General features: G+C 42.7%; 1 protein-coding gene across 2 annotated transcripts in view; it reads left to right on the forward strand.

The window, feature by feature from the left end:
- CDH12 (cadherin 12) overlaps window positions 1-16,073 on the forward strand; it is a 2,479,035-nt gene that overhangs the window by 237,651 nt on the left and 2,225,311 nt on the right. The window contains exon 1 of one of the 2 annotated variants that reach the window (XM_029590316.1): window positions 4,999-5,073. The exons of the other annotated variant lie outside the window; for it this stretch is intronic. The gene's annotated coding sequence lies outside the window, so the exon portion shown is untranslated. Of the gene's footprint in view, window positions 1-4,998; window positions 5,074-16,073 lie in introns of those variants that run through there. 2 annotated transcript variants of the gene reach the window in all.

Here is a 16,073-nt window from a genome sequence, read left to right on the forward strand (position 1 = left end):
TCCTTTAGGTGTTCTAGGTTCTTGTGGTCAGTAAATATTGTGAATTTATGTTGTGCCCCCTCCAGCCAGGGACACCATTCCTGGAGGGCCAGCTTCACCACTAGGAGTTCACAGTCCCCTATAGTATAATTTTGTTCAGCGGAGGAGAATTTGTGTGAGTAGAACGAGCATGGTACTAAAGTTACTTTAGTGGAGTATTGACTTAGGACTGCTCCTGCTCCAATGGCTGATGTGTCAACTTTGTCGATGAAGGCACGGTTAGGATCCGGATGACGTAGACATGGACCTGTATAGAAGGTTTCCTTCAAAGAGTGGAATGCTGACTGGGCTTTGGGACTCCAAACTCAGAGGTCTCATCCCTTCCTAGTCATGGCGGTTAGTGGAGCAGCTAGAGAGGAATAATTAGCGATAAAGTTTCGATAGTAGTTTGTAAATGAAAGGAATCTTTGTAGGGTGTGGAGGCCCACTGGTTGCAGCCAATCTTGAATACCCTGGTGTTTATCAGGGTCCATGGTGAAGCCACGGTTGGAAATGATATAGCCTAAAAATGGAAGACTGGGTTCTTCAAAAATACATTTCTCTAATTTTGCATAGAGATGATGGCCTCTGAGACGTTGGAGGACTGTTTGGACATGGGAATGATGGGACTTTAGGTCTTTGGAGAATATTAGTATGTCATCCAGATATATCACGACAAACGAGTATAAAAGGTCCCGAAAGATCTCATTCATTAAGCGCTGAAATACTGCAGGGGCTTTGCAAAGCCTGAAGGGCATTACTACATACTCATAGTGGCTATATCTAGTGTTGATGGTGGTCTTCCATATGTCTTCTGGTTGGATTCGTACAAGGTTGTATGCCCCTTGGAGATCCAATTTCGTAAAGATTTGTGCGTCCTGCAGACGATCAAATAGTTCACTAATAAGTGGCAGTGGATATTGGTCCTTACAAGTTCCAGCATTCAACCTTCTGTAATATATGCAGGGTCTCAAGCTGCCATCCTTCTTCTTCATGAAGAAGATCCCTGCTCCTGCCGGGGAATTAGAGGGTCTGATGAAATCTTTATCTAAATTCTCCTTGATGTACGCAGACATGGTTGTGTTTCAGGAAGTGAAAGAGAATAGGTTCTGCCCTTGGGAGGCATGGTTCCAGGTAATAGTTCTATGGGGCAGTTTAATTCTCAAAGTGGAGGCAGGATATCAGTGTTTATTTTGGAGAACACATCCTTGATGTACGAGTATGGAGTAGGTAACCCTGGAAGGGTTGTAGCATTGAGAATGGTCATGGATAGAGACACTTGCTGTAAACAGCGGTTTTGATATTGGGAGCCCCACTGAGTTAGTTGCAGAGATTGCCAGTCGAAGTGCATGTAACTGGAGCCAGGGAAGTCCAAGGACCACAGGGTGCATGGACCTATTCAGAATAAGGAGAGAGATTTCTTCATCATGGAGGGTTCCAATGGTGAGGCGAATGGTCATGGTACGGTGACTGATATGACCGGGAAGATGCTCCCCCTGGATCTAGGAGATACAGAGTGGTACTTCTAGTGGTTGGGTCTGTATCTGAAGAAGTTTGACGATATCATCCATGATAAAATTTCCACTCACCCCAGTGTCCACGAGGGCGGTGGAAAATAGGTAGCAATAGTTGAGGGCCAGAAACAGTAGCGCCGAAACTTGGGACCCCTGCCAGGCTCAGGCTTTGGAGTTTCCTGGACACACAGGGCAACTTTGAAGAAGGTGTCCAGAACCGCCGCAATATAAGCAGAGGCCTGCTTTTCTGCACGGAGACATTCCTCTGGGGTCAAGCGACCGTGATTGATTTGCATGGGCTCCTCGGGTAGCTGAGGAGCCGGTAAGGCCTTCAATGGAGGATTCGCTGCTCATGATGGTCATGGGGCAGGAGCTCGAAGGACCCTCACCTCCTGATGATGTTGTCGGAGATGGTAGTCAATTCTTCCAACCAGGGAAATCAGGTCTTCCAGAGATACAGGGATCTCGTGGTGGCCAGTTTGTCCTTAAGAGCCGGAGAGAGTCCCTTGAGGTAGAGTGTCCTTAAGCAGTCTTCTTGCCAGCCTAGCTCAGTAGCTAGTGTTCTGAACTCTACTGTATATTCAGCGAGCAAGTGCGAGCCTTGACAGAGGTAGAGTAGGTGGTGGCCGGCAACCGCTTGTCAGCCGGGATCCTCAAAGGAATGTCAGAAGACGGAGATGAACTTAGGAAGCTGGTGAAGGATGGCATCAGAACGTTCCCAAAGTGGGGAAATCCATGCCAGGGCCTTCCCCTCAAGGCGCAAAAGGTTAAATGTGATCTTAGTAGCTTAATTAGGAAACAGCAAGGGTTGCAGTGAAAACTGCATATAACATTGGTTTATGAAGCCTCGACAAGGGCGCGGATCCCCATTAAAATGGGGTGGAGCTGGGAGGATAAGCTTTGGGCAAGACCCCCTGAGTTGGCCATGACAGATTCTTCCAATTGTGAACATAACTTCTCCACAGAAGAAACCAATGCTTTCAAGATCCGTTGTTGCTCTCGGACACGATTAGCCAGGCCAGGGTTGGCCTCAAGGCAGAGACTCTGCCGAGTCCATGGCAACCTGTTGCGCTGGAAGTGGACCCTTGGCCTGGTGCAGGATTGGTACGGCTTTCTGGTCGGACTCAGAGAGCGCCTGCCACCAGGAGGCGGAGCACACAAGGAGATAGAGGCTAGCTGAAGCTTCACCAATAACAGTCCGGGGGTTCCATAGGTTGAGCCCTTGGGTACCCAGGCCACCTGGACTTAGGTGGGCCTCTGGTGGTCTCCCGGAGAGGTAGCAGAGAGGTGTGCTCATCACGAGCAAGGGTGCATGGCTGATGCAGAATGGATGAGCTAGACCTGAACTGGAAGCTCCGGAGACCTCAGGGAAGTGACAGTTCAGGGAGGTCTTCCGGGCAAGACAGGCAGCACCTGTAGGTCTAGCCAAGTGGAAGCCGTGGTTGTTTTCCAAGCAGGTTGGCCCAATGGTCACAGGAGGCCAGAAGAGAGTGTCTGAGTGCAGCCCAAGGGTCAGAGCCAGAGTATCAGTCCAGCAGAGGTCAGCCAAAGCAGGGGTCAATACCAGAATCAGTCAGGGCATAGTCAAGCAAGGCTCGGTACCAGGAGGCAGACAAGAGAATGGTCAGGCAGGCAGAGGTCGGTTCCAGGTGGCAGGCAAGAGAATGGTCAGGCAGGCAGAGGTCAGTACCAAAGGTCAGTCTGGAGAAGTACTACCTGGGGATGATACAAGAACATGGAGATGCTGGAACAGGAGACACTTGGAACATGAAGGCAAACTAGTACACCAATGTTGTCGACCCAATTGCCAAGGCGAGGTCCTGGGGACAGGGTCTCCCATAAGTAGAGAGACTAGGTGACATCATCGGGAGGCGCCCCCATGGGTTTTCCCGCCTTGGGTCTTTAAAGGGCTATACATCGGCTGCATGTGCGCTGAGGGGTGTGGTTTAGGACGCAGATGACACAGAGCCCCGACGGGAGCTCCGCCATGAGGCCTGTGAGGAAGATGGTGAGCAGAGAGCCTGAGGACGTCGTGAACTGGCTGTTGCCATGAGGGAAGGGTGCCCGGAGCTGGTCGAAGGAAGCGCGAGATAAACAGGCCCGGCCGCAGTACTCCTTAGAGTACAGAAATTTATAGCAGAGAACATGTCCTGGGTCTTGCTCAGTCAACTGGGTTTTCAGGATACTCATTATCCACAATTAATTTGCATGTGATAAATTTGCATGAATTGAGAACTCAACATATGCAAACTTCCCTTATGCATATTCATTGTGTATATACTGGAAATCTGACTCGCTATGGGTCCTCAGGACAGGTACGGGAAGCCCTGAATTAGAAGCTGAAGTCCCCAAATGCAGCCCTCAAGGGCCGTAACACATTTGGGTTTTTAGGACACAATGAATATGCAAGGAACTATTTGCATACAATGGAGGCAGTGAATACAAATAGATTTCATACATATTCATTGTGGCAATCTTAAAAATAAATTGAATTATGGCCCTCAAGGAGTTTGGGGACGCCTGACCCAGAGAAACTATTTGGCATAAAATGAATCTCGTAGGAAAGTTTTCAATAATAACCATTTTTGGGTCACATGGTTTGCATATTGAGGTTCATGCTCTGGTTTTCTATAGAATTGACCATGGGAATGTGCTAGTTCAGGGTCTGTTTGCCTCTTAATATACTAGCGTGTCTACAATTAGTATAAAATACAGCAGCTAAACTAATTTTAGAACTTAAAATGTTTGATAATGTCTCTCCGTTACAGATAAAATTACATTGGCTGCCAGTGTAAGCCAGGATTACATTCTGAATACTGTGTTTGCATTTAAAGCACTAATTAGAGGTAAACCTAGTTATTTGGCCAATGTATTAATTTTTTATGCACCTGAAAGAACCCTGTGGTCTTCTCAACAGGCCCTATTGAGGCTACCAGCTTTGTCTGAGATTAGATTGTTCATGCTTTTCTTACCAGGCCTTGCTGTTATGGGATGGTCTACCATTTGATATATGGATAGGAAAAGATTATATGAAATTTAGGAAAGGAATTAAAACCTGGTTATTTCAACACTCTTTTTATAATGATTTGTCAGTTTTAAAAGTTATATTCTACCTGTTTTAAATTCAGGGGTTTTAGTATTATTTATGAGTTAATTGTATAGATTTTTATATTGTAGAATATGTTCAATGTTTTTTTTTTAATGAAATTTTGATTTCATTTTCTAATGTATGATAGATTCTGTTACATTAATTGTAAATCACTTTAATATTACCTTCAAAGGTAGTATAAGAAGATAAATAAACTAAAGAAAACCAATCAGGAGCACATTACATAATGCAATGCTGTAGACATTGAAACCTTTAAGTAAAATGCAGTTCTTGAAACTTTATGGGCAACTTTTATAAATTACTTCTCCAATAGATTGGATACCTTTTGTATTATATAGGTGCCAAGGAAGAAAGAATTACTAATGTTAAGAAATGGATTGAACCACAAAGAAGCTTTATGAGGGGGAAAAAAGATCAAAGCCATTTCCACAGGTAAAAAGCTTTTTTACCTGCAGAAGTGGGCTGTTTTATTACTGCCCAAGGTATGTTACTCTGTCTTTTACTTGTTCTTTTCTCTAGGTGTTCCCAGGCAGGGTTTGGTCAGGGGGAAGCAGCTATACACATCATTTTAGATATTCTAAAATATGCAGTTCTGCCTTTAAAACGTACCCTCACAAAGCAGGCGTAAATTGGTGTGGGTGCTTATGAAAGTGCAATAATCAAGGTAAAACTACTTGCAGAGTTTTCCCCTGATTATTGCAGCAAACCCCACAGGTAAAAACTTCTTGTAGGATTCGCTAGATTATGAGTAGTTTGATTAACTATCCCACAGTGTCTTTTGAATAAAGTCCGGGATGAGGCTACTTATAATTAATTATAATGTGCTGAATGTTGCTTAATTTCTTCATCCACTCCAGCAAAGGTTCTTCCAATAAATGGATGCACTTTGAAGCAGAAAAAACTGTCTTGGTTATAATCATAGCTCCTTCTGGAGATGTACTGCACACCAGGCTGCTATGTAAAACCACAAGCAAATTGGCCACATCACTACCAAAGCAAAGGCACTTGCATGTGAAGACTTGTGAAAGACTTAACACAGAGCACCTTGCTATGGACTAGGGGTGTGCATTCGGATTGACCGCATTAGAAAAACGCAACTCATATTTTTTTTTTACTTAAAAAATTGATTCGACATAAACGATCGGATTTCCCACATATCGAACATAGATATGTTCGATATGTGGGAAATCGCGATTGTTGAGCCAAAATAAAAATATAAACCCCCTCACCCTCCTTAATCCCCCCCCCCCGACTTACCACAACTCCCTGGTGATGGAGCGAGGAGTGAGGACGCCATTTCTGCAATCCTTGGCGAGAAGCATGTGACGACGGCGGCACGTCGAGTGACGCCGGCGTCACGTGATTCCCGGCTCGTTCGCGCCGGACGGCTCGTTCGGCACAAAAAGAACTTTTGGCCAGCTTGGGGGGGCCTCCTGACCCCAAGCTGGCCAAAAAGAACTTTTGGCCAGCTTGGGGGGGTCAGGAGGCCCCCCCAAGCTGGCCAAAAGTTCTTTTTGGGCCGAACGAGCCGTCCGGCGCGAACGAGCCGGGAATCACGTGACGCCGCGTCACTCGACGTGCCACCGACGTCACATGCTTCTCGCCAAGGATTGCAGAAATGACGTCCTCACTCCTCGCTCGATCACCAGGGAGTTGTGGTAAGTCTGGGGGGGGGGATTAAGGAGGGTGAGGGGGTTTAAATTTTTTTTTTGTACATATGTACATATACCCAACTCATTGGATTTTTTTTTATGTCCATATTGGCCGCAAGTGGGACCCCCTTTCGGACATAAAAAATATGAACATAAAATTTTGCTCTGCACATCCCTACTATGGACCTCCACCACATAGCTTTGTGTCAGAGAGACCAGGGATGGGAGCAGATCCCTTATAAGGCTTAACAGAAACTCCCTTGCAGATGGGCCAAAGGCCTTCCAAAAGATCTTCCACAAGCATCAACTCACACACACACACAAGAGGCATAAAGCCTGTAATGTGGCATCTATGCCCTGCCTGTAACAGACAAATGCTAGATGCTTCGCTGGCCCATTGTGAAGATAGCCCAAAAGGCAGATTGTACGGTGGTTTCAAATGGCCCAGCTGTCTTCCCTGCATCAGCTATATGAGCTACAGCCCCTAGAAGGTACAGTTGCAGCTGCATTATAAATGTGCACAAGGACACATACTTATATAGCCTGTTATAAGTCTGTAAGGAATGCTAAGAGTACCTGATCTGCAGTATACACCTTTCCGCCTAAAATGCACACCTCTTGCCTTTCCCTCAGGTTTACTTTACACACAGAGGCAAGCTTTCCATAGGCAAGCCAAAGTATATGTAACCCTGCAAAAATTAAAAAAAAAAACTAAACACTGTGACATTAGAGAGAGAGGAGAGCCTGCTCTGGAACACCTGCTCAGCGTATCAGTGATATACTATACTAGCAGATAATGAGACTTACAGGCAAAGTAATACTTGATGGTGATGATTCTGTTTCTCACTCTCTGTGGTCTCTTGATGATGCACAGGGGGACAGAGAGTATCCTAAGTAGAACCGAATCAATCTCCTCAGGGATGCCACGCATGAAATTTGCAGCAGACAAACTCTAACTCTGCCTCTGTGTAAGAGTCGTACTGTAAGTCCCCCTCCCCATTTTGTCCAAACAGTTTAATCTAGTTATTGACAAGCCAAAGGTAGGCTCGATAACAGAGTGAGTGGACAACAGTGCTTTACTGCACCTCCTCTTTGCTGGTGTCCTAGGGAGAGCAACAGGAGTCAGGAGCCCCATATCCTGCACCATCTCTCCAACAGAGAAATTGCATGTGAAGCACTGGTGGCTGACCTTATCAAGTGTAGCAATGATCATAGCTCATGGAATAGAATGAAGGAAACACATGCAACACCTTTAGGAATTAATTGAAAGGTGTAACATTAATATTACTTTTTACACCCAACCACACAAACTATGAGACTATTGTAAACATCCCGTGTTAGCTTATGGCATTGGAGACCATGAGAGTCCAGACATGGAACTATAGCAACATGCCTCCATGAAAGTAGGTAGTACAGCCAAAGAAACGCACCACTAAGCCATCCACTCCCTTTGTTACACAAGTTTTTCTCAGCAATTGAAACAGGCCAGATTATAATACAAAGAAATGATAAGGCTACACGTGCAGAGATCAACTTTTCATTATCTTAACTTGCAAACACATTTGTCTAACCCCTAATAATCTCATCTGTACTCTGGGAAGTTTTGTGCTCTTCTCACTCCGAGATTGCAGGCTTGTGGAAAATATGTGAACGTGAGTCTGCAAGTTTCACTGCCAAAACGAAAATGTTCCTTATAGTTGGCAAGTTATTTGACTTTAGGAGGAGTAGAGTGAGGAATGAGACTTGAGGTTGTGGGAAGAAAAGATAATGGTGCTTCTGCCATGATTATTCCACATTGTGCAGTGCTGGTCATAGGAGAGTGATGGCAATGCAAAGTATGCAGAGGGGATCAGTGTATTTATGTTACTGGTTCTCTTACGCCAACCTTTTCAAACTTCTGTAGAAAGGCTTCCACAATGTCAGCATAAATATAAAAAGTACACTATCATTTCCAAACATTTAGTTTTGTTTTCTTTAATATCCATTTTTCCTATTTATTACTATAAGTCTTGATATACATAAGTGGTTTAGAAGTCATTCAAATGAAGCAATGTAGTGACTGAGCACGTAGTTTTTACCCTTTGCTTGAGAGTGAAATGACATCGGAGTCAGGTAATGCACCGTGTGCTTCCTTCATTCTATTCCAGGTGCTGGTGATGTTAAGAGTAGACCAGGAAAGGTGCAATTAGACTTATGCATATTGTAATGAAGGGATTTAGTCTAAAAACCTGCGCACAAGGGTACATTTTTTTTTTTTTAGATGTGTAAGATTTCATGATTTTTATTCAGCAAAAGTCATGAATAACTTTCTGCCAATTTCTTCTTTATCTCCAGTTTGGATGAATCAATCCTGTAATGTGCATTGCAATCACAAAATCAGTTGAAGTAGCAGACTCTCTCCCGGCTCCCTCCCTCCTCCTACCTGCCTCCTTCCAAATAAAAAAGTCACTGTGTGGTTTTTGAGTTGCTCTAATTGTAAAACACCCCCTCCCCCATTAAATGAAAGCAATTCCTAAAATCAAGTTATTTCTAGTACAATATCCTTTTTAGCCTTTGCAAAACATGCTTACCACTCTGTATACCATTGATATATTTTATGTTTATCACTTCAGTTTTTATATTGCTTCTCTCCAGTGCAGATTACTGTAAGTTATTAGGCATGGATTTTTTTTTCTTGCTGTAGTAATAATCATAATAGAGTGGAGAAGAGCTCCCTTGTAGGATAATTAATCAATAAGTATATGGTCTCTTTCCACTGGACCGTATCTTCAAGGAATTTATAGTACAGCTGAATTGGTTTTTGTCCCTCTGAGTAAGTTTAATTAAAATGATACTTTTGACCAGGACTTACCATTTACTGTACTGTTTGCACCTGGACTGGGACTATACTGTCGTGGATAGGCTTAGCAACATAAAACCTGACACTTTGCTAATAATTACAGTGAAAGAAAAGGTTACAATTATTGAAGGATGCTACCGTATATGGCTAGACAAAGTGTTGAAAGATTTCTCTGCACTGAAGCTGGGGTTCCTGAGGATTGGAACAAAAAGGAAGGAAGGAAGGAGCCTTGAGTGACTCCACAATGCTCCAAAAAGCTTTCTTTCACAATATATTTTAGAATGAATAATCCGTTCCCAAAGGGCTTTACATCAAAGATGAAATCCTATTACTCAACACAGAAGGCCATATCATTTTCTTTTAAGCAAGGCAAATGCTATTTTATATTCAAGTTTTCAAATAATTTAATTGAAAAGGAAAAAAGACCAGTGGCACTATTCTGCACATTTTTTTTTTCACAGCGTATGTATTATTAGGTCTGACACTGATATGATTTCTACCAACGTGGAGCCTCTCTATCCACAGTTTCATAAAAGGAATGAATACACATCTCAGGCTGAAACTTTTTCATTGTAACTAGAATTAAACTGAGTGGTAGCTCGTTCCTTTTTTTTTTTTTTTGACATTTTCTTTCATATCTTTTCACTAGGTACCTTTTTGTTCACCGTGATTTGTCAGATATTCACAGTAAAACATTTGCATCAGCTAAATTAAGTCTGCAGTTTTTCATAGAGTATACTTTATTTTGACCAAACACAGTAATCAGTAATTTTGCAGAGCTGTTACAGGATACATTACTATTGTAGCATGAGTGAGTGTATGAAAGGGAAACTCTCATGTTCTCTGGGAAATCATGGTTTGTATCTCCCTCATTCTATATTTTTAGGCATGTTTTATTAGTCTGGTGTGTGTGTGTGTGTGTGTGTGTGTGTGTGTGTGTGTGTGTGTGTATACAAACTAGGCTACGGTGTCTAAAATATGTCCTGAGAAGCCAGTCTCGATCAGAGTCTAAAACTAGGGTGACCAATAAAGTAGAAGGCTTGGCCATAAATGAATCAGATTTTTCCAAGACCACTGTAACAGCCAAAGAGTTATCCAATCCTGAAGAGGGGTCCTGAGATCTCCTACCCTTGATTTTCTTCCTTGGTGGTGGCAAATAATAAATTCTAGCAATAGGAGGCAAAGTACTTTCAGGAATTTTTAAAAATTCCAGCACATACCTCTTAAACATATCTCGAGAAGTAACCATAGGAACAGAAGGAAAATTAACAAATCATAAATTCTTTTGCCATTATAGTATCCTCCAGGTTTTCAACCTTATGTGAAAGAATTACATTATCTTTAATCAAACCTTTTTGTAGCGGCTTTATGTGGGATAAACTTGTATTAATATCAGCCAATTATGAAACAGTGTTTTCCTTGGCATTTTCCAGTTCCATAATTCATGTCTCTAAGGCTTGCACTGTGCCTTTCAGAGATCCAACTTGGGATGTTATCAATTTTAGGTTATTATTTTTCATAGGAAAAGTTCCAAATTGAAAATAGAAATAAGGTTTAGCTTTTAAGTCTAGTGGCAACATGACAGCAAAAAGTAAGAGTGGTGGTGGAGTGTGTGTGTGTGTATAGATATGTATTTATATATCTATATATTTTTATGTATATATTTGCAGGTGAATTTTAAAAGGCTGTCACGCACCAAAACCGGGAGATGCTAGAATTCCTTGGCCTGGTGCACATCGATCAGATTTTAAAAGATGCCTGAATATGCTCGTATCTCCTTCTGCGCCCACAAATAAAAAGTTTCCAAAAAGGGTGGGGTGTGGGCGTTGGCTGGGCAGGGCATGAACGATCCTGGATTTCAACTTGACTTCTGCTATGGAAGACTCGTAACAAATAAAATAAAGATTAATAGATAGATCAGTGGGATTTTAAGGGTTGGGGCTAACAGGAGAGAAGGAGGGGGAGCTAACAAACTAGGGCAGGTTGGAAGATATATTACCACTATTCATGCTGCTTTTGCTCGCCATTGTGAGGATATGAACTGGCTTTTTACACCCTGTATGAGGTTTGGGGGTGTTTGTCTTCTTGTGTGATTATATATATATTTATATATATATGTGTGTGTGTAGTGCACTCTTACCTTGCTATTTTTGCCTGTCATGGAGGAACAGCCAGGACACCAATGATTTAATGATGCTGAGCCCTCAAACACAACATGACTGCCAATGATTTTTGATACTGAAACTCCTGAAGACAATTGCAACATGCCTGCTTCATGGGTATCACTGCACCATGTGACTGAACTATGCTTCAGAATACATGACTAAGAGCCAATGAGGGGAGGAGCATGCTTTTTGGTAATAGACCAATTGAAGAGAAGCATAGAAAACAGCAGATTCTTCTGACACATCTCAAATAGATCTGCTGTTCCTCCTGTAGGGATTTTTTTCCAGTGAGTATTCTGCTTGTTGGGCAGCTGAAGATAAACAGACAGCTTAGGATAAGCTGCAGAAGGAATTGCAGGGGCTTCAATGTGTTGCTGTGCATGTTGAAAGCTGTTGCTGGATCATTGCATTTCTGGACAGTAGAGCTGAAATAGAGGCTTTTAGATGAAGATCAGACCACTAAACAGTAGGGCTGTGCTTTAATTTTTAATAGTGACGACAATGAGAATCGGATAAAAGAAAGCCCTTTATTAAAACGCGTTTTAATAAAGGGCTTTCTTTTATCCGATTCTCATTGTCGTCACTGCTACACAGCTCACTGGATCGGTTACCCCTTTAATTTTTAATGACATTGCCTATTTAGTTTCATAGAATTTCTAAACTGAAATGATAAATAATTCACTAAACTTTGTTTATTTTTATGCTTTTCATTTAGTTCGCACTAACTCGATTTATACATGCTTTTTCAGTTAGTGCACACTATTACAACTCAAATAGTGCACACTAAATTTAAAATAGTGTGCAGTAAATGAAAAATAAAAAAATAAAAAAGCCCAAACAAACCAAAAAAGGGGAAAACCAAAATGAGCCAAAATTTTATTGACATACACCCCTACTAGCCAGTAGTCCTTGGGAGCTTGAATACTTTTCTCAGACACACTCAGCGAGACAGACTGTAAGAATTGGGCTCTGGCGGATCCTGAGCTGCCAAATCACTATAAGGTCATTCACCTCTACCTTGAAAGCAATTATTATCTGTATTTTCTCTAAGTCTGAGGATTACCAGTGTAATCCCATCTAGGGAGGCAGGCTGCGCTCTGATGGGGGCCATACACTTATTTATTGTCTCTTTGGGACTGGAACCTTGGCTTTATGGTTCCTTCAGTCTCCTTCCCTAGGGTGTGGATTCTTTTTGTGGAGGAGAAAGTGTTAACTTTCAAGGCCTCCAAGTGCTAAGGGTGACTTTTCTTCCATTATCCCTGGGAGAGGAGGTATGTATCTGTGCTGAAGGTGCACAAATAAATACTCCAGAGGCACTTGCCTAGTTTCCCAAAATAAAGTTTTTACTGTTTAAATGCTGGTGAAATACAACACAACAAACTAATCTTCACCACCACAGAATTCCTTTCGCATTACAGTCTTTGTTCCCTCTATCTGTGCAGCAGTAACTTGTACCAGGACAGAGAAACATTCACCCTCCAGGGCCTGGAAAAGTGATGCTCCCCAGTGAACAGGGGATCCTTATGTGGGCAGGAAAAAACCTCTCCAGCACTGGCAAAAAAAAATGTTAACATTGTCCTTGATACAGAGAAACAAATTATCTCTCTCCCTAGGGGTGAAGAGCCTAGATAAGGTGTCTCCAGTGATGATTGGTTTCTCTTACTTGCAGTTAGCAGATCTTCTGAATCTTTTGATTCTCTCAATCTCTTTCAGATTCCTGATGGAAGGAATCCCTTTGAGGCAGGCAGCTTTCTATGCTCCAAAAAGGAAGGAGGGACAGCCAAAAACATTGCCCCTGGATTTAAGGTTTTTTTTTCCCTTACAGCAGAATTTAACACCGGAGTTCTTCCTTGCAACAGGTCACCACCTCCTCCTTCCTTATTGAGGGTTAGGAAAGGCAACCTACACAGCCCCAGAAACTGGGTTCCCTGTTCCCTGAGTCCAGGTAATGTGCAGGGTCTCAGAAGGCTCCTACCAAGAAAATTGTAAAAACCCATAAAAACAATCCCAACCAGCCAGTGAGCGGCTGGTCAGTCTCCACAGGCAGGGTTTGCCTGGCTTCTCTGACTGGACCTGAAAAATCAGCAAGGAAAAATCTTCTCTCTATCTCCTAACTGCTAGCAAACCATAAGGGACTTCCTCCTCAGTTTTTGGAGAGGGCTGCTTAAAAAAACCTCTCAAGGGGGATGCCCATTCCAGAGGGATTGCATTTATTTTATTTAATGACCTTTGTGAATCACTTTACAGACTGAAGCAATCGCCCAAAGTGATGAACACAATCAGCAAGCAAAACAAAATATTTATTTATTTTTATTTATTTATTTATTTATTTATTTATTTATTTAGAAACTTTATCCACTAAACAGGTGCCAACAATTTACGGTAACTTAGTTTGTTATAATTATTCATAGGTGGGTGTGATACAGCATGTCCATTCTTTTTAGTGACAGATGTAAAATAGAGAACTTATAGTATCTTATTCTTTGGTGGTGAGCGAAAATATATAAAAATAAAAATGCATACCCATGTAGATTGGGGTAGTATGCTTGGGTGTTCTGCAGATCGCCTCCCATTTTCCTTCTGTTCTACTCTCCTTTCTCTTTGTTGTATGCTTGTTTAAATAACCATGTTTTTAAATTTTTTCTGAAGGTTTTGATGTCTCTTTGTAAGTGGATCTCGACAGGCATGGAGTTCCATAGCATAGGTCCCGCTAAAGAAAGCGCTCTTTCCCTTTCTTGGGTTAGTCTTGCTGTTTTAATCGAGGGGATGGTCAGTAAAGCTTTATTTGCTGATCTCAGGTTTCTGTGAGGGACGTGTATGCGGAGGGCTGTTTTGTGGTGTTTCCAAGGGGTGTACTAAGGAGCGAACAAAGGGGCATGTCCCTTTGTTGCGCCCCTTTGGGGTGCAACATTGGTGCGCAGCGTCGGCGCACGGCGCTTCCAGGTCCCGACCTGATTTAAATCCCTCCTCCTTGGCGTGCTTTTTTCCGGTGTTGGTGACGTCGGCGTCAGACAAGGGGGGGGGGGGAGGTGCCCAGGTCGACTTCCAGGGTCTGGGTACCGGTGCCTGTAGGGGAGAGAAGAGAAGAGAAAAAAAAAAGAAACTTAGGTTTTGCAGCGAAGCCTAGGGAGAGCGGGCGAGAAAACAACGAGGAAACAGGTAGGATTCAGCCTGGATGGTGCAGTAGGCAGGGCGGTCATATATTTAAATTACATAATCATTATAAAATTAAAATATAAGAAAAATTAATAATTATAAAAAACATATAGCAGTACATATTTGATCCCAGCACATAATTAATTCATCCTCCCCCCACAGCAAATGAAGATTAACTATCAGTCATTGATAGGGTATTCTGCAGTTGGCATGAATTTCAGACCCAAGATCTGTATGAAAAAAGGATCTAATTGTCAGCAGACAAAAACCACGTCTTTAACTTTTTATGGAAGTTTACTAAATTTACTTATCTCAGTTCCAACAGAAGGCTATTCCATAAACCTGTAATTACAGCTGAAAATGATCTGCTACACAAATGAGAATGACTACATTTTATTTACTGGCAGGAGCTGGAGATATCACTTCCCCACTGATCATAAGTTTCTTTTATCTTCATGCCATTCCAGAGAACATTCAATGAAGGGGATCCCAAAGCACTCAGAACCATTTGAATGGTAACCTCCCCCATTCACTAACCTGCACTCTTACTAAGGGTTCACCCAGGCCTTAATGGTAGCAGAACTGAGTGTCTATTACACAAGTAAACTTAGGTTTATGTTTCAGCATTAACCCTTGAATCACCAGTCCCATCACCATACCCCAGGGGAGAAGGAGCATCTTCTTTCGTTCATCGCGGTTGAACTAACATTGTGCTTCAGTATTGTCTGTCACAATCAGAAGGTCAAGGAAACATCACATGGCTGCTAACATCTGGGTGTTAAGGAACATTAAGTATTGCAATTCATACCTGTGCAGGACTGGAGGACAATTCTATTTTCTTGTGCATGTGTATTACTGTACCCAGTGATTAGTGTAGTGATATACCCTTGAGATATGATGAGCTCACTGACAATATAAAGTTATACAAGCCTTGGTACCAGTAAATACAAAGATTTACAATTCTTTCTGCCACTCCCATCTTCCCCTCCCTTCCCCTACCTAACCCGCCTCCCAGCCCTATCTAAACCACCCCCTTACCTTTGTTCACGAAGTTGCGCCTGCTTCTGGGCAGGCGTAGGTTATGCACGCTGGCGACAGCCAGCCTGCGATCCCGGGCACAGCGGCAAATGGCCGCTGTGCCTGGAGGCTCCGGCACCACCCCCGCCCTGTCCCTGGACCGCCCCTCCCCGCTCATGCCCCCCTCCCTTTTTCAAGCCCCGGGACATACGAGGATCCCGGGGCTTGTGCGCGTCGCCAAGCCTATGCAAAATCAGCTCGGCGTGCGCAGGAGGCTTTTAAAAGGGTTATGCGCATATATTACACACGTAGCCCTTTTAAAATCCACCCCATATTGAATTATAGTTGACAAGCCCTGAAAGCTACTATAATCCAAGAGACAAGGTTTGAAAGTTAGAATTTGCCTGCACTTTAAGTGATTTTTAAATATAATCTCTTTTTTGGTTTGTTTGTTTTTTTGCATGAAGGTTTACGTGTAACTGCAAGTTTACTGTCACATGCTGTCTATGTCTTGCTGCCATGTTATGCTAGGTTCTTTTTTATGGGGGAAGAGGGTGAAGGGTGTTGTGCGTGCCACAGTTTGGCCATTTATATTCTACATCA

This window comes from Rhinatrema bivittatum, chromosome 2 (assembly GCF_901001135.1).
Source record: "Rhinatrema bivittatum chromosome 2, aRhiBiv1.1, whole genome shotgun sequence".
Classification (NCBI taxonomy): domain Eukaryota; kingdom Metazoa; phylum Chordata; class Amphibia; order Gymnophiona; family Rhinatrematidae; genus Rhinatrema; species Rhinatrema bivittatum.